Source organism: Enhydra lutris, unplaced genomic scaffold (assembly GCF_002288905.1).
Source record: "Enhydra lutris kenyoni isolate GAN:26980312 unplaced genomic scaffold, ASM228890v2 scaffoldscaffold57, whole genome shotgun sequence".
Classification (NCBI taxonomy): domain Eukaryota; kingdom Metazoa; phylum Chordata; class Mammalia; order Carnivora; family Mustelidae; genus Enhydra; species Enhydra lutris.
Genome location: NW_019154141.1, coordinates 1,704,592 through 1,723,823, shown reverse-complemented (window position 1 = coordinate 1,723,823; position 19,232 = coordinate 1,704,592). Strand labels below are relative to the sequence as shown.

General features: G+C 52.3%; 1 long non-coding RNA gene across 1 annotated transcript in view; it reads right to left on the bottom strand.

Annotated features, from left to right (window-relative positions):
• Positions 1-19,232, bottom strand: part of LOC111158030 — an 83,006-nt gene that overhangs the window by 605 nt on the left and 63,169 nt on the right. The window lies entirely within an intron of this gene.

The window sequence follows — 19,232 nt, the reverse complement described above, 5'->3', positions numbered from 1 at the left end:
GCCCCTTTCCTCAAAGACTCTTATGACACTGTATCTGAATTGTTTTATGTTCTGACCACATGGCACGTCTGAGTTCATGACATGGATTGCCCATGAGGAACCTCTAGCTCGGTGCCCAGTCCCTATCGTTATGAGCTATACCTTCCCTGCCTCCTGCGTGAGTTTCTGGAGTGCAAGGCTATGGCGTGTCATCCCTGTAATTCCTGAGCAAAGGCACGAGGTTACGGGCAGAGTTGCCACTGCTGCTAAAATAGATATTTAATCTTTAAATCCGACCTCTGTCCAACCTGATTCAGACACCAGGAAGGGTAGTATTTCAAAAGGTGTTTAAGATAATAGCCCCATTCTAAGCTTCCCCATCATTAGACTCAAAGAAATCACTCTAGACCCCTAGGCTGGCAAACGAAAACAGAGAGAAGAAAAAAGGGGAAAAATAATACCATCAGATTTGAAACAGAAAACTTGTCACCTTCACTCACAAGGGAGAGGATTGTTTGGGTGGCGTTTTGTTCTTTCCCTGGATGCACACAGACATCATCATGGGGCTTGGATCACTCCCGTGTTTTCTAGAGTTACGGAGGACCAGGTCCAGGCTGGTCCTCTGTGGTCAACCCCACCAGCCAATGCCTACCACCACCACACACCCTCCAATGCCAAGTCGGGCAGCAGAACGGATCCCCACTCCTGTTACTGCCTTATATAGGGCCACCCCCACACCCAGCCCAGGTTCAGTCTCTTGGGTGCGGAACATCCCATAACCTCATTCAAGCTAAAGACTTGAATGGAATGGACTGTAGCCTGACACTTCCAGGGGAAATAGGAAATTGGACACAAGTCGATCTAAGCTCACCCAGCCCCAAGACATTTCAGTCCAACCAAAGCAAGCAGACCTCGGGGAGTGGGGAAGTGGAAAACCCTAGGGTAGGGGGAGATTTGGAGGAGAGGAAGGGTTCTCACCGTCCAGGTTCCCAGACTGGGCTACCTGCTGAAACCACTGTTCCCCATTCCCCTGGGCAGCCTGAAAGACATCTTGAAGCCTAGACCTCATTCCCAGCAGTTCTGATCGGCAGAAACTCAGTATTGGGTTAAAAAGAACTGAAGCTCCCCAGGTAAGTCTAACATGCACTGAAATGTAAGGACCATCTGGAGATTCTTTTAAAATTCAAAATCAATGGCTCTGAGGGGGAAGCCTGAGATCCTGCCTCTCTTACCAGCTCCTGGGTAAGCCCAGCACTGGTGGCCAGCAAAGTGTGCTCTGGGTGGCCCCGGCTTAGCAGGGGTGCCCTCTAACACCTGACTTATGTCCGGTTCCCCTGAAACCTCAGGCAAACGGATCCCATTTCACCCTCCTGACCCTCCCCAACCCCTGTCCAAGAGGCCCTGAGACCTGCCCAGCTGACTTGTAGAATGCCAGACGGTGAGAGACAGTCACTCACATCCCAGGAGAGCTGCGCCTCTGCTTCCATCCCCCACCTAGATCCAAGCCCCAGCCTAACACATACTCTAGGAAGCAGTGCCATCAACAGAATGGTTTCTTTCTGCTCTGTTAACGTGAGCGGGGCTCTTCCCCTCTGCTTTCTATGCCCACAGGCTTATCGAGGGCAGGCAGGCTGTAGGGCCTCCAGGAAGCCTGGGGGCCCGTGGATGCAGCCTCTCCCGGCCCACTGGCTCAGCATCTGCCACGCGGAGCCCTGCACACCCACCTCCCCGCTGCCCTTCCGTGCCTAGCGTGGACCACAGCAGGACCCGGCGCAGACGACACTCCCTCGGAACAGGCCAATGGCAGCAGGCCATGCCTGGCACCAAACCGCTGTGCCACAGGCTACCCACAGCTGGCCCCCCAAAGGTCCCTCCCTTCCCTCTGTGCCCCCACCCTGACTGGTTCCTTCCAGGGGTCTCCGGGGATGCCTTGAGCCAAACAGCACCTAGGGGTTCTTGGCCTCACCACCTCCAGCCAAGATGGAAGGGGCTGGTCCCCCGGGATCCCTCCGACGGAGGATCAAAAGGCCCAGCAGGCAAGGCCACAAGAAGACACTGGCCTGCAGCTCGTCCAGTCCCACCCCAGCCCGCAGCCTCTCCAGAAAGTACATCACCACCACCGTCGGTCCTCAGACAACAGAAGGCCACGCACCGCAGCAGAGGGAGGGCAGGAAATACAGGCGAGATCAAACATGGGCTTCTCCCACTCTGTAAGTGAGCGGCCCCTCTTTGGCCAAAATAAGGGTTGCAGGTCGGAGAATTCTTGGACCTCCTGGATAGGTCCAATGTCAGAGGGCCGTGACTTCCACAGAGCAGGTCAAGTCGCTGGCAGGAGGCCAAACCACTGGGTCCCATTTCGAGGCACGTACCGAAAGGCCAAAGCCCACTGAGCGTAGGAGGCAGTGCCCAGGACCCCCAACCATGAACATGTTCTAATTCCTTATAAAACTAGAAGGAATAAAAGAAGTATAATATGAAAGCTCACATCTCAACAAGTCCGGCCTGCACGGCAGCCGTCCTACACCACTGCGATCAGAAAATGCCGTTTTTAATTTTTTTCTTTTTTTTTTTTAATGTTGGAAAGGGGTTCATGACGACAAAAATGCCTAAGGTCATGAGCATCTGATCCAGCTAGGAGTTCGACTTCCTTCCAACCTCCAAACCCGCCATCCTTCATGCGGACCCTTTGTGGAAGGCCTTTGGCAGTCCTCAAGGCCACTGCTCTTTCCCAAAGGCCCCCAGTCCAGCCCGAAGGCCTTCCCCTAAGTGCCTCCCAGCAATGCTCCCCTGACTCCGTCCCCGGCTCGCCGGGTCCACGCAGGTATGCTGGGCCTGCTTCAGACCAGGCAGACAGCCCAGCAACTCCCACCCCCGCTCAGCCTGGCAGGTAGACCAGCACCTCTAAGTCCAACACACGCTCAGCCCCCTGCAGGATAAACACCGGGCATACATCACACCCAGGCCTGTAAAAGATAATTACACAATCTGATCTGGCAAATTAGGCCCACAGAACCGTCTAATTCGTACACTGAACTCAAGGGTTGTATCGGCAGGAAAAATTAACCTGGCTCTTTATTGGGATTTGCCCCCAGGTCAGGATTAGGGATTGTTTATCTTTTTAAATTTTCTAGCTGAGGAAGCACAGAAAGGCTCTCTCTGCGCCCACCCCTTCTCCTCTCCCCCCCATCCTGGTCCGCCAGCTGCCCAGGGGTCTTTCCTACAAATTCACTCACTCCAGCTCAAATCAAATAAAGCCCCAATGAGAAGAGACAGACAGACAGACAGACAGTTATTTTTTCACAAAAGAAAAGTTGGGACATCCCAAACCCAAACCAAGGACTTTATTAATGGGCACTGACTCAGAACGAGCAAACAGAAGAACTGACATGCCCAGATGGCAATGTACCTCCTAATTATTCTGGCCCAACTGTGAAATGTGGACTTGGAGAACACTCACAAATGCACATTTCCCTAAATAAATACGCTCGCTGTCTCTCTCTCTCTTTCTTCCTCTCTCTCCCTCTCCCTCCCACCTCCCCTCCAAGGAGTCTCTCGAGAGGAGATGCCATGAACAGGGGTTGTTCAGTGCCCATCCCCTTAGCTCATCACCAGCTAGAACACCCAAGACCTGTTGCCGGGATGTCAGGACAAGTAGACAGCAAATGAGGATTATCCTTCGTCTAACCAAAATAAGCACCGTGGCAAGACAGCTGGCTTTCCCCACTCTTTCCTAGTGTACCTTGCTGGGGGTTTCCCCTGGGGGGAAAAAATCCCCCCTGGACTCCCAAGTCAGCGCTGTAACAGAGAGACGAAGCTCTGGCCAACCCAGGGGTGTTTAGGGCTCATGTGTTTGTGGCTCCTGCAAAGGGTGGGTTCCGTGTGAGGAAGGAGGCAGTGATGAGTACACAGGCTGAGCGGTGCTTGGGGCCAACGTGATCTACCCATGAAATCATTGGAACGTGACTCTCCAGGAGACTGAGCTGGCTTTTCGGAGCCTACCCTGGAGCCTACGGTAGGTCCTCTCGCTCTTTAATCAAAGGGCCGTGGGAATGGATCGTATATGGACAATCTGACCTCAAACATATATGTATGTGTGCACATCGCTCTGTCCGTACGTGTATACTCCAGGACAATGACTTTATGGGAAAGCAAACCAGTTCCACACAACAGCCTTTGGCTTCAAACAACAGAGATCTAGTTCTCCTGTTCTGGATCCGCAAGGATTCCGGGCGAGCCAGTTAAGAGATGAGGAAGAGGGTGCCGGAATGGGCTGACTTACTGTCAGCTGGATTATAGTCTTTGTAAAGAGTTGTAGCCAAATCTCCGCCTCTGATTCCAAGAAGGTTGAGGCAACTGTACACTTTTTGGAAGGAGACATCCATCCCATGCCAACTATATTAAGGAGCCTTGGAGGAAGGACAGAAGCAGCAAAGAAAAGCATCCCTCTTCCTGAACGGGGAATACACCGACATGGGCTTCCTTTGGCCAAACTGCCCCTTCCAGGCGCAGACAAGGGGAAGTCGAGTATCCGGCAGAAACGTTGCAGATGGGACGACACAAAGGCTTGGTGAATAAGCCAAACGGTGTCACACACACTTACGGGTTCTAGAGTCAGACAGTCTAAGACTAAAATCTTAGCTTCGCCACCAACCAGCTGTATCACCCTGGATCCCTTCCTGGGTGTCTGTCCCCTTTCTCACCTGACCAATGGGAGCCACGATAGTCACCATTCTTTGTCACTCGTAAGACTTCCACAACCGCTAGCCATGATCAGTCCTGTTATTTCTGGTGGAGGATGGACAATAGAATTACGCTTGTCTGCATTTCACACATGGGGTATCGGTGCCAAATTAAATCACGCGTTCAAGTGCGTAGCTTGTTTCCTGGTTGGGGTACGTTAACTGGTAAGGATTAACTGCTAGCAGTGTAAAAATAACTAGATTACAGAATTGCACAGTTTATAAAGGCGAACTTGGAAGGAGAAGGCAAAAGGTTAACCACTGTCACTTCTGGGTAGCAAGTGTATGGGCAATTTGTTTTATTTCTACATGTCCACAGTGACCAGGCCTTGTTTGGTGAAGGAAAAAAAAACAACAACAAAACCTTGGTATTTAAAAAGATAATACAAATAAAATGGACATCCCAAAGTCTTAAGTTAGAAATAAAACTACCCACACAATTTTTAAAGAGAACAGTCAGAACGGAAGTTGCAGGATTGCTTGTGAAGTCAGAGATAGATACGGCAAGCTTGACCGCAAGTTGGGGTCCAAGGTGAGATCCAGCAGGGGTGCACCTGGGACCTCCTGTGTGATCCCCAGAGCAGGGGTGAGCCGCACCCCAGGGGGCAAGTGTGGGTGACTTCAGAGGCAGCTGCGGATTTCACCGATGGGAGAGCAGCACCTTCCCCTGAAGGGTGCAGTCCACACTGGCTTGAGCTATAAAACCTGACCAAGAATCCTAACCCAGCCAACACGCTGCAGGCCAGAGGGTTAACAGACCTGCTCCGTGGCATTTTCCAAATACCTGTGCTATTATAGACAGAGAGCTCTGATGACATTAGCCACTCTGGTTCAGGACATGTGTCTCCATGCACTTCCCGGAGCTCCTTACATAACCCCTGGTGGAAACAGAGGCCAAGCACCATGGAGACAGCCGAGGCCATGCCAGAAATAAGGGGCCTGCTGCTCTGCGAAAGCATGCAGCGGGGCGAGTGGATTTGTGCCTGAGAACCAAGATCCTCATGGGCCTCGTTTGGGTGTCCAGGTCCAGGAACTGCCCCCTCCCCTCCCCTTCCTCCTGGGTCCAGTATAGACGGGGACCCCAAGGCTCCAGCCCCAGCCCCGCTGAACGCCCATCCTCTCCCCTGGTCCTTTAAGATTTCCCCAAATCCCTGCCCCTGTCCTTTCTCCTAAGCTCCAAGGTGCAAACGGCCTTCAGGCTGACCACTGATTCCCAAAGAACCTCAAGTTGTCCACGTTCAGTGGTAAGTCCTTCCTTCCCCCTCAACCAGGCTCCCCTCAGCACCTTCCCATTTCAGTGAATTTAACTTCACTCTCTCAGTTACCCACATGGACAATGTCCCCCCAGATCACATGAATCACTACCCCTGGTCAGTTCTTCCTCTCATGCGGTTCATGATCCATCTTGTCCATGGACAAGATCCATATGTCCCCATATGGACATGATCCATATGTTCCCCACAGCCATGACCACAGCCGAGGCTCTCGTTAGCCTCCAGCTCAGGTGTCCACATAATAAAAATGTCATTTGCTGAGTGCTCACTGTGTCCCAGCACTTCCCATGGATTCCTTTACTTAAGTCCCTCATCTTGGGCCACGTCTCCCCCTGTTATCTATCCCTCTGCACACTAGCTCTATTTCTGGGCTGAAAAGCTTCCCATCTTTGGTGCCTCAGGTCCTTTGCACTTACTGCTTCCTGAGCCTGAAACAGTTTAACGTCCAGAGTCTCGGCTCAGACGGTGCTTTCTTAGAGAGGCCGTCCGTGATGACCCTAGGACACGGGCCACCCAAGCCATACAAGCCACGCAGCTCTTCATAGCACTTGACCTCATCTGAAATGATCACATGTGTTTATTTAATTCTAGTTTGTATCTCTCGTGCCGAGAATGTACCTGGTTCTCCCCTGTATGATCGGCATCTGTTGGAGGATGAAGCCCTCTTTCGGTTAAAAGAATGAATGAATATTAGTATCCCCGTGTGGAAGACAAGGTCTCTGACATACAGAAAGATTTAAAACTAGTTCAGGGTCACGAGGCTAGTAAATAGTTGAGTCCACATTTGTACCAAGCTCCTCTGGCACCCAGGAAAAAGCTGACAGCACCCTTGCTGTCCTGCCTTCTGCGGCTACTGTAAGGGCCCCCACCCGGCTCCCTGCCTTTCAGCTTGCCTGGTCCAGCCCCCTCTGTATTGCTCTCCCAGGCTACCATTCTGAAATATCGATTATGTCCGACAGCTGCTCCCTACTGCCTTTTGTGCACAGAAGGAACCTGCACGCCTCAAGTCAAAAGCCCCCTACTCTCCATCCCTCCTCCCCTCTCCCCAGCCCTCCTTTCCACTCTGGGACTTGTTTGTAGGACTTCTCCGTTGTTATCTAATCTTTACTTCCCTGCACCTGCAAGGCCTCCCTCACTCTGCTCCTCCCTAACACCCTTTAGGCCCCGCCCAGGTACCACCTCCTACAGGAAGCCACCTGACTTTCCAGCCCTTGGTGGTGGCTGGGCCTTGAGCCACAGTATTACCTCTCGTACCCTCTAGGTGCACCAAACCTGAGAACACAGGGAGAGGTTACCTATCCTTTCTCCCCCGCAAGGAGATCTTAAATTCCTTTAGGGTGGGCATTTGCCTCCTGTGTGGGGCTTCCTAGAGCCCCATGGGGTAAACAGAACCTTAAGGAGAGGAGCCCTGGTGCCCTGTGCCACCCTCCGGCCCGCGGGGCTCCAAAGAGGTGGGTGGCTGGCCACAGCACCGGCAAAGCTCTCTCCCGACTGCTGAGCCAGAGCGGCTGTCCTTGCTGCCCCGGGAGGCTCTCCGATGCCTCAAGTCTTCCCCAACAACCCACCTCCCCATGGAGGAAGGAAGGAGGCAGGGAAGGAAGGAAGGAAGGAAGGAAGGAAGTTAGTTTACAAGTTTCTCTTTTGAAACCACATCTTTGCCCCTGGGGACACCTTCTGCCCATTAGGTCAATAACCCCTCCTGAGCCGGAGCATCGAGGTGGAGTGTCCCCGGGCGGCGGTCAGGACATGCCTGCGGCCGATCGCCTGCCGATGGCTCCTCCATAGAGGCGTGCGGCCCTGCACCCTCGCCCTCCGGCCAAACCTTGGCCTCCGTCTACGTCGGTTTCACCGTGTTTAATGGAAAATAAAATGTTCAACTCAAAAACACTTTTCCAATGATATTTTAAGGGAAAATGAGATCACAGAAAATGAGGGAGGTAAGTTTACATGGTGTAACCCCAAGCCACATTTTTTTTCCAAAGAATCCCCCGAGAGGTTCGGGTGTGCAGGTACCTACCTGGGGAGACCTGGCCCTGGAGGCCACCTGGACAGCAGCAACACGCACGGTGCCGTGAGAAGTCACGCCACTACCCAAACCCACACCCTCAGTGCAAACAGCCTCCTCCCCGCCGAGGCCCACATGGACCCTGAGGTCCCTTAGGTTTGTGAAAGATGCCGACGGCCCCCTCGCCAGCCCGGGTCAACCCTGTGCCTCTGCCAGAGATACCAAACGTTTCCTAAACCCCAAGCCCAGCGTACAGAGCTATGAATAGTTATTAACATTAACTCAGGGCATTAATTAAAAACCTTTCAGCCAGGCAAATGCTCATACTTTTAAAAAGTCATTTGGGTAATCGCCTTTCCATGCTACAAACTTTCCAAACGACTGACAGGTTGACATTTCATAATGTTGTTTGTTTTAATCAAGAAGAGGGAAGGAGCCAGTGTGGTTCCCAGTTCCTTTTTCAGGTGCCTTGATTTATTGATTGGCAAATCCCCACTTAATAGCTGTAACGCGGGGCTAGGGGAGAAAGAGGCTCCCACTTCTCTGGGTTGGTGTCTGGGCTGGTGATGAGGGACGTGCCCCAGGGCATTGGCACGGCTTCTTCTATCCTCCTCCCCTCTCCCAACACCCAGCAACCAGCTTCTCCTGGGCTGCACCGTGGGACCTCCCGAACTCTGCTCTAGGCTGCCCACCTCCCCGTCTGTGCCCCCTCTCTACCAGAGAAGGGCTACTTCCAGCACAGATATCCAATAGGGGGGGCTCCTACTTCAGCAAACTTAGGAGTTGGGGGGCAGTGGAGACTAGGCTCTTAAACTCTCAAATTTCTTTCTTAAGGCAGCAGAACCCAAAACCCAGGCTGGCCTGCATGAGTTGGAACCCCCGCCCCACCATTTACTCTAAGTCTTGGGCTTCTCTGTGCCTTAGTTTCCCCAACCATCAGCAATTTGTGTAATAAATAGAATACCCGCCTGTAGGGTTGTTTGGAAGGTTAAATTAAAGGTTAAAGCAGGGCGTCCAGGTGGCTCAGTGGGTTAAGCATCCAACTCTGGATTTTGGCTGGGGTCATGACCTCAGGGTCCTGGGATGGAGCCCCACATCAGGCTCCACGCTCAGGGGCGGCGTCTGCTTGAGAGTCTCCCTCTGTCCCTCCTCTGCTCGAGCTCTCTCTCTCTGTCTCTCTCTAAAATAAATAAATCTTTAAAAAAACATATTGACAAAGCACTTATAACAGCATCTGGGGCATAGTAAATGCTCTGAGTTTAAAAGCCGCCTCCCCTCCAGGAATAAGGACACCAGCCTCTATGTGAAAACAGAGTTGAATTTGCCTTGGTTGACAAGAGCACCGAGGACCAGGCCTTGGACAATTCCCCCTGCTTTCCTGTTTCTGGGACAGGGTGGTGGTGGGGTGGGGGCCGCCAAGGCCCCTCCAAGGCCCAGCTGGGTCCCAGGCACAAGTGGTGACAGCCGCTGCCCGTTCTGGGGACCGAAGGCACTAAACTTTCCATCTGACACTGTAAGCCTGCCCAGGCCACGAAGTCTTTTATGGAAAGACAAACAAGCTTTCCCGGGAGGCTGCACGGAGCACGGCGGGCTCCCTCGCCAGGTGCCCCCATGTCCGGAGCAGGCAGATGACACACGGCCAGCGAGGGGGAGAGAGACAGGAGGCTCGTGGGGAGGCGCACACTCGCCACCCAGCCCTTCCTCAGGACCACGCTGAGACCTGTCTGCACGAGGGACGCCAGCAGCAGCCGCCCCTGAAGGGAAAGGAGGGGAGAGTTCTTAAGGAAAAACCACCCCAAGGCCTTGCAGCAGCCTTAGGGCAACGAAACATGACACAGGCAGGCACAGATCGTATCTGAAATCACTGCACGCCACTAGCGCATTTCAGTGTTCCTGGAACACCCACTGCCTGTCACATATCACCATGGGCACCAGAAATACGAAGTGGAGAAGGCAGGTGCCAGGCTCCCAGAAAACCTGGTAGGAAAGATAACGTCTCAAACAACTGATGCTCCTATGTCGTGATGTGAATTACATGTGTGTATGGTGTCCTTCATGCGTGTCATACGTGTGGACGTCTGTATGTTCACACACAGTAGTGAGGAGCTACAGGAGAAGGCGGCTCCCACCCTCCGAAGTTGGCAGGATGGGGGCATCTGGGCCGGGGAGAAGGGAAATGGCCATGGGGTCATTTGCCAGTGCGTTAGCTGGGTTTAGTGGAAAGGAGGATGGTGGGCATTTCTGCATAGGAATTCCAAGGCTGGCACTTTCCTAGCTGTACAGTCCTGGACACCAGGGGTTTTAATACTTGGGTGAGCATCAGCAAAAAGTGAGTAATGCACAGACACCCCCAGGCAGGCAGGCAGGTGATCGATTAAATGCCCAGCAAGAGGAAGCGAGAAAGCTTGGCCGAGGTGGCGTTCAAATGAGGCCGTCAGGAGCCAGTTGGCTGTGCTCAAAGTCAGACGAGCAAGCGAGAGGCCCTCCTGGGAGCCCGCGGGCAGCACAGCCCCCATCTGCATTTATGTTGTTTTATCAACCCCATCGGCAAAATCTGGGCCATCCTTCCTCCTCCTTCCTATCTCCCGGGGATGTCTAGGGACACATGAGAATCAAGCTGGGGCAGAGAGTGGGGTAAGGGATGTGTGATTCCCAAAGAAAGGCAAGCCATGAGCTGAAAGGATGATTATTTCACTGGGGGAAACCACGTGTAGGCAATGGTTGCGGTTTCTTCGGGTTTATCAGGAAATCCTAACAGAAAAGAGGTGATTTAACCGAGACCGGGAAAGAATGTGTAGATATTTTAAAATATTAAACGGAATTCCTAAAGCCCCGTAACATGACGCCTCCTTTGTCAAGCTCGGCCTATTTTAAAGCCCTGAGCTATAACCAGGGGCCGGACAGATCACAAGGCTGTTGAACTTGGCTCCCCGGTCCCACAGCAAGCAGCCTCCCTCTGGAACCCAGGGACCCACCAGGCTCCTCATGCCGTGTGACACCACTGGATTCTGTTCAGAGTGTCATCTTCAGAGGCAGTTACTTAAACCGAGAGGCAGAAGTCATTCCAGGCTTGCAGTAAGACCCAGGACCTGTAGGGACTCGGCCGAAGCTGAGAGCCCATCGACAGACATGTCGAACTCTGGAGGAAAACTGGGAGGTCAGTGGGCTCCAGAGAGATGCAGGGTAAATGGGGGACCACCTGCCAAAAGGCTCAGAAACCCCCACACACAGCCAAACAGACGGGGATCAGAGATCACCCATGATGGCATGCACACAAAGGAGCACAGAATAAACACGCCTCACAGCCAACAGCCCAGAGCCTGGTGCAGAAACTCCAGAAACCCAACTCTACAGGGCACAGAACACAGAGAGATACAGGCTGTGGAGCCAAGCATCACGCCAAGCTAAGTTTTATTAACTTATGGGGGTGAAGGGTCAAGTTCATAACTGGAGAGAGACTGGGTTTGCCCATTGCCTTAGATGTTTCAGAAAGAACTGGACAGGATGACAGCTGCACAGGTATCAGCGCGAGCTTTAGCAACAGTGGAGTCCAGAATTACTTGGTGGATGTTTATCTCCTACCTAGCTGCTCCTCCCAGCTCTCCACGGCTCCTGAAAATTTCTAGCTAGGTGTGTATTGTGAGAACTTAGGGAAAGCTCTCACTGTCTTACTGTCCTTACTAAGATGGATCCCCCTTCAAGGCAGAGTCCATAGGCCAACTCATCTTTTTGTGCCATTGGATTAATGTAAAACCCTTCAAAGTCCAACCTTCGGAAATCCCACTTCCAGAACTTCCTCCATTGAGGATGAAGATGGAGGTCATTCTACTGTATTGTGTATAGGAAGGTGTAAGGGAGTACAATTCTGCCACAATCTGATTGCAGGCCACTTCCAATGAACAACAGGCAACATTTAACACTCTGTGGTTAGGAGACGGTTGGAAAATCAGAGGTTGTCACCTGTACCACCAAGTGGCTCAGAAGCCTCCTAAGGTCGAAAAGATAATGTCTCCCAACTCTTCTTTGGTCAAGCAATAGCTACTGGTTAAGTTTCAAAAACAGACAGCATCTGAAGCCAAGTAGAAGAGGCAGCAGGGAGCAGGGGGGGGGGGGGGGGGGGGGGGGGGGTGGACCGAAGACAGGAGGCAAGAAGGCTTCCCCTAGAGGAAGGGGTCTCCACGTCAGCCTGGAGATGTCTGGAGCTGGATCACTCTTGGCCGTGGAGGCTGTCCTGTGTACTACAGGACATGGGATGTTTAGCTGCTTCCCCGACCTCACCCACCAGATGCCAGGAACATCCCCCAGTTGTGAGACTCAAAACTGTCTCCAGACCACCGTCCGATGCCCCTCGGGCGCAGGAGGATGCCACATCGCCCCTGATTGAGAGCCACAGGATGAGAGTCACAAGTTGGTCACGAATTAGCAGTGGGATCTGAAGGCTGTCAGAGGTCTCTGTTCCTTCAAGTTCTCATTCACGAGACGAGGACACTGGACTCTTCCAGTGTTTCCCATGCTAGGGGTGAGGCAACCCCTAGTGGTATCTGGGATAGCTATTGGCCACACTCAGACATGCTGTTAGATAAGACGGGAGTCACACGGAAATGCTTTTCCCTTTTCTGGTCTCTTTCCATACTGATCAAAGCAGGAAAAGCATCCTCATTTGTTGCTTTAAGTTGCAACCCTCCCTATAAGAGAGAGAGCAAGTCTTGGGCACAGAGACTTGGGAAAACCACAAAATCTCCATCTTTTATGATTTCACTGTATTTTCTCTTTGTGTCCAGCGACCTCCTAATTCCATTTACGATAGTGATGCAGACTTTCTTCTTCCTGTATGTTTACTTACATAACCTAGGAGCCCACATAGAAAAACATTAATAATAGTATGTGTGCCAGGATGGCAAAAATCACAGAAGTCTTAGGAAGCACTAGAAGGGTTGACGGCATCCTTCCCACATCGATTCCTAACTCACACTGGACATTTTCTCAGGTGCCTCACACAAACCCCAAGACATGAGGTGAGATTAGTGATTTGGAAATTCTTGAATCCAAGTCCTCTCGCTAGCTCTGTTGTAAAAGCTGGTCACTTGTCATCTGTCACAGGTTGAATTATGCCCCTCCCCCCACGGAACAAATTTGTAGGTTCGAGTCCTAATCCTCAGGACTTCAGAATGTGATCTTCTTTGGAAAGAAGGTCGTGGCCGGGGTCATCGTTAGGATGAGGTCATACTGAAGTGACACAGGCCCTTGAGGTGACAGGGCTGGTGTCTTTATAAAAAGGGGAAATCTGAATCCAGACACAAACACGGAGCACAGCCCGTGATGGTGAGGCAGGGACGGGGTAACGCTTCGACGCACCAAGGGATGCCCAAGGTCACCAGCAAACCCCCAGAAGCCCAGAAAGAGGCATAGAACAGATCTCCTTCAAACCCCTCAGAAAGAGCCAACATTCTAGTTCCCACAGCTGGGAGACAATACCTTCTGGCTGCGTAAGCCGCTTTATTGGCAGTCCTTTTTGTTATATTAGCCCTAGCTGACTCATACCTCCTCGCAAGTTCATTTGCTACTTTGGTGACTGTCCTTGGCACTCATGAACCTCCCTGCGGGACAGGAAATGCAGACATACTTGCTGAGGAACTTGTCTTTTGTCTTCATTCGGAGATGGTCACGGAGGGCAAAGGCAGGTCATAAAAACAAAACAAGCCTCCCTCTACCACCATCAGTGCTTAGGTACATCTCCATAGGCCTGCTATATGGAATCTTCACAAATTGTATAAATTCACTATTTGCTCATTGCGTGTTCTTCTCTGGTGGTCTACAGGGTCGGTCTCCAGCCGTGACACATGGGTGCCCAGCTTCCACCCAGAGGGAGGACCTAGGGTAGAGGCGAAGCAGGGCACAGCTGTTAGTACCTAGACTTCAGAGCCTGTTTCCCCTAAAAAAATGTCCTGGCCTCCTATGCAGACATTCATACCAATCGGGCCTTTCAGTCTGAAGGCTCTGGCTACCTCCAGGTGCTTAGAGCAGGCTCCAAATACGCAGGCATTTGAGAATTCATGACCAAAAGCAAACTCAAAACTCGGAAGGATGGTCTGGTGAGTGACAAAGCAGACAAAGCCTTTTGGGTCTTTTTCCCGGAAGTGCCCACGTAACGTGCGGCCTGGTAGGGGACCAGGGCCACCGCTCACTAGCCAACAGCAGAAGGAACTAGAAATTCACCTGAGGCTAACACCAAATCAGAACCCAGGACTCTGAGACACGGCCAAGGGGCTGGGGGACTGCAGCTCCATCTTTCTGGTTCAGAAACATGCCCCTTTACTCGTTGGCCTCTGAAGTATACAACAAGAAGTACACCGAGCCCATGAGCCTGCTTGCGTTTCCCCTCCGTCTAAAACAGATACACTGTCGTCCCACACCTTTGATCACAGCCGTAGTCTGAGAGATCGATACCGAGGCTTGAACGTAAAATAGCGATCCTCTTTCTCTCCCTTCTCCGGCCGTGGCCACGTGAAAACCAGAACCCGCAGAAGCGAAGGGAGCCAGAAAGCACCACCGCCCAGCTGCGGCCACACACCTGGTTCCGCCAGCTCCCATCCTGGAGGTGTGAGCCCCGAGAATGAGTGGGCATCGATGGTGAGTGAGATGCTGTGCTGGGAGCTGGGGCTTCGTCCCTCATACAGCGGACACAGGCTCTGCCCGTGTCGCTTGCTTATATCCCCGGTAGGGACACCGGTCGTGAGCAAGTAAGCACAAGCATCTGATGACCAACCACGAAGCTTCTGGGAAGAAGAACAGAGGAACGATAGAGGGGTGGGAAGCAAGTCACAGGGACCGCATAGGTCCCTCTCGGGGACTGATGTGATACCTAATGGGACTAAGTTAGCCACACGAGCGAACGTATGGAGCTGCCGCCTCTGGCCGTCCCCCAGGCACAACTGGGGTGGACCCCACTCCCAGGCCACACTGCAGAGAGTGGAAATTCTGAAACAGTTACAGCAGAAAACAACGAGACTTGAGAGAACACGAGACCCGTGAAGACACAAGCCAGGGAAACTCTTGTGTGCCCAAAGTGGACATGACCTCAAGGTAAGGTAAGAAACTCAGAAAGTTCTTGAGAGCCGTGCCTCATTCTAGCACCTACCACCGAACGGAGTTTTAAAGGAACCGAGCAAAGCCATGAGATTTTACCCCTCTGGTCCTCTGGGCTCTGGGAGGGTGTTGATGAGGTCCTCCAGCATGACCACTCAACCTTTTATCACCATGAGGGAAGCTTGGCTAAAATGAAATAAAATAAATTAAAAAATAAATAAAGGCTTCCTGATACCTTGTCTATTGTTGGGATAACCCCCAAGGCAAGCCTGGAAAATCCCTTGGCTTGCTAGGTCCCTGGGGCTCAAAGTCCTCCTCTTCCCGGGCCCCACCCGCCCAATGGAAAAGTACTAGCATCTCAATGGCTGGGTTTCTTCCAGGAGACCCTACTGGAGACGTGTCTATGCATCCCCACCCCCCGCCCTGCCTATACCCTATAGGGAAATCCCACCCCACTGGGGTGAGCCCCAACCTCCCTCTCTGGCCTGACGGGCTTCCACAGCCTGAATAACGCTGCCCAAATAACCAGGCAGGCAAGCGTGGCCTGGGGCCAGGAAAAATGCCTTGAAAAGCAGGGAGCGCTTCAGACCCGACGGCCCGCAGCTTGGCTGGGCCGCGGCCCCGTGCAGAAAACGAAGGGACGTGAAGATCTGGCAGCGCGAGCAGGGGAAGGCGCCCTCCACACCCAGCAAGGCGGCGGGTCCCGCGCCCACGGGGCACACGGCGACGGGGAAGGGGGCGCTTCCTGAGCCAGCTGAGGGCTCTGGCAAGGGGAAGGCGGGGGTGGGCCCGGGCGGACTCTGGGACCTCAGGGCCTCTTTGCATGAGACGACACACCTGACTGGCCAGGGCACACCTGGAGGCCGGGGCGGGCCAAGCTCTCCAACAGTCGCTCACTGTTCCCCGAGCGGAGAGGCCTGGCAGCCGCGCGGCTCACGGACAGGGGGGCTTTTCTCCTCCTCGGTGGGCCACGCCTTCCCAGGGTACACATTCCCTCCGTCCAAGGGTTTCGTCCAAGCCCCAGGCTCTGACCACAAAAAGTGCCCTTTTCTTTGGCGGGCTCACCTCAGACGTGAGGTGCTGGAGAGCCAAACCGCCTGCTAAAAGGACATCCCCAGCACATTTCTTTCTAGTCAGAGGGTCCATGGCCAGTGGCCACAAATAGCACGTCCTTCTCCCTCCCTGCCCCAGTCCTGGGGCCCTCCCGAGTCGCTCCCTCCGTTCCTGCTTTATTAATGGCCAAAGGGCAGTGGCCTAGAGGAGCCCTTGGCTTTCTCAGGGTGCTCTGGGTTGACCCAAAGCAAGTTGAGCAAATCTCTGGTGGGAGCCAAAGCCGTTGAACACAAGGTCTTCAGGTTCTCAGCTCATCAGAACTGAGTTCTGGGCTGCCCCCAGCCCAATGTTTCTGGAAAAAATGCAAAACGTAATGGCGACCCCCTCCCCCCTGCGAGCCTCCCACCAGAATACTCCGACGTGCTCCTGGTGGGGGTGGCAGGGGGGGTGGGGGGCTTCTGGCCTAACGGTGGGACAGAGGGACACTCTTCCCGGGAGCTTAAAGGATTTCTTCTTTTAAAAAAAAATTTTTTTTTTGGTCCCACAAAACCCAGTTGTGAAAGGAAAAGCAAATGCCAGCCCTGTTTGACAGACATCAGATTTATGGCCATTTTTTAAAGCCTCAAGTACGTCACAAGAATTGGCCCACCCACTGCACTGCCCCAACTGTAAACACGGCCGGGGGCCCGTTGCCACTCTCCCCGTATCGGGTCTGTGGTCGTCCACCTCTGAACGGCCCTTGTTCCCCTGCCGCGGTCCCTGGGGGGTTAAAGAGCCACCTGGCTCTGTCTACGCGGGGAGAAGACCGTGGAGCGCTCCGGGCTCAACCCCCAAGACAAACACGGGCGGCTCACGCCTGCGCCGTCTGCAGACGGGCCGCAGATGCTCATAAACACGGTTGGGGTTTATGGTCTGCCCATCGATTTCTCCATCCATCCCCTACCCCGCGAGCCAGGAGATCGTTTTTTTTTTTCCCCCTTCTCTTAACGTACGAGCTCAGTAAACTGTTGTCAGGCTTGGCGATAAATTTATGCGTGTTGGCCTCCAGATGTGGCTGGAAAGAAAAGTCAACACCGGGCAGGAGCAACCGCGCTTCAGGTTTGTGCCCTGTTGAGGCTGAGTCTGCAAAACCAGGGCCGAGAGAGACTCGTTTGCCCTTTTCAAGGAGACACGGGGAGGCAGATAGCTTTTCCTAAAGGTAGGGATGATATTCTGGGCAGGAAAGAGAGGCCCAGGTCCTCAGGACATTTGAGGGTAAGGATCGGAATGCAGGGGTGGGACACCTTATCCAGAGTCACTTGGAGCCTGGACCCCTCTGGCTCGGGGAGGGCTTGGCGGGGGGGGGGGGGGTCCCAGCGGGGTTCTCCAGAGACTCCCGACTAGGATGCCAGCCTGGCGGGGCAACGTCTTCAGATCAGAGTGAACTCTAAAAATCCCTATCGCGAGATCTACTTTGCTGGTATCACTTATCCAGAAAAAAGAGACGGGAGTTCAGAAAAGAGGCAGAGGGGTGCAAGGAAGCAGACAGGTCTGCCCATTCCAAACATGAACCCATCTGTTTTAATTGATTTTGTGGGTCATGAAACCAGTGGGGCATGGGAGCCTTTGAAATCAGAAGACCAGCTGACCTAGCCATGGTGAGAAGCACAGAGAAAATGACAGGCACCTCTGAAAAACGCCAGGTGTCAGAAGATGGCATTTCTTCTGCTATTTCTGTAGAGGGAAAAAGAGAGAAAGACAGGGGCACCTGGGTCCTGGGATCGAGCCCCACATCAGGCTCTCTGCTCAGCAGGGAGCCTGCTTCTCCCTCTCTCTCTCTGCCTGCCTCTCTGCCTACTTGTGATCTCCATCTGTCAAATAAATAAATAAAATCTTAAAAAAAAAAAAAAAAAAAAAGAGGGAGAGAGAGTGTCTGAGCCCTAGGCATAGCGTTTGAAGTAGAATACCCATGTTTTTTTGGAGTGTATTTGCTTTACCAAAGTAATAAAACAAAAATTCATAAGGCAAAGGTTTTCTTGGTAACAATTCAGTGGAAATATTTGTGGAGTTGTGACCGACGGCACATACTGAAGATGTTCTCCCTGGAGGTTTGGTGAGACAACAGGCTGGGCATGTGGACCAACAAGGGGGCAGTGGTCACCACAACCCACCTTTGTTCAGTTCCAGAGAAGAGGCGAATAATTCATCTCTGGACATCAAGTCACATACCTACATCTGCATGGAAACCGGATCCAGTGACCAGAGAGGGCGTTTTGTACCTTGTTCTGTTCTTTTGGTTCTTTTTTTAAATTTTTATTTATTTATTTATTTGACAGAGAGAGAGCTCACAAGCCACCCAGATGCTCCTTCATTCTGTTCTTTAAATGGAACTTTGAGATGAACCTGAAAAATGTCCTCCTTGGATGAGAAATTACAAGATCGCTGAATGACGTCCTGAGTCATGAAAGGTCAACGGTCAGTTCTCTGCCTCTATACTCTGATGTCTTTGGGGGGGACTAGGGCCATATAAAAGCTAGCTGGCTCAGTATAGAGACCTGAAGGGTACTGTGACATTCTTTTGGAGCTACATGATGAGATAGAGATTTTTAGATTGTACGTCAAAATCCGGATTTCTGGATGGTCTTGTAAAAATGAGAAGATCCATAACGCCCCCATGGGTTCCTACACAGGAACAGTATCAACCTGAGAAGCAGCTGCCTCTTTATGGTGGGGGGGTTATGTCTCCAGGGTTCTGTAATCTGCACTGTCCCAAAGCACTGGCCTCATTCATTCTCTTGGGCTACCTTTATGGTCCCTGTAGGCATTTGAATTTATAATTGAATTCAATTATAATTGAAATTATAATTCCTGGTCACAAAACATCTCCACTAGATGCTTATTTGATCTTTTTTGTGGCAAAGTCAAAGGTGGATTTCGATCCACTCAGCGCTTCTACCTACATAGAAACAACAGAGCATGGTAAAAAGGGGATCAAAGAGAAGAGAAGATATTACATCAGCGACTGGCCCTCTTTGATTTCCTGGTACAAGCCAACAGAATTTTAGTGCTATGATACTCCCAAGTCTCTCGCCACGAAATGATTGGAGCAGGTGTGGC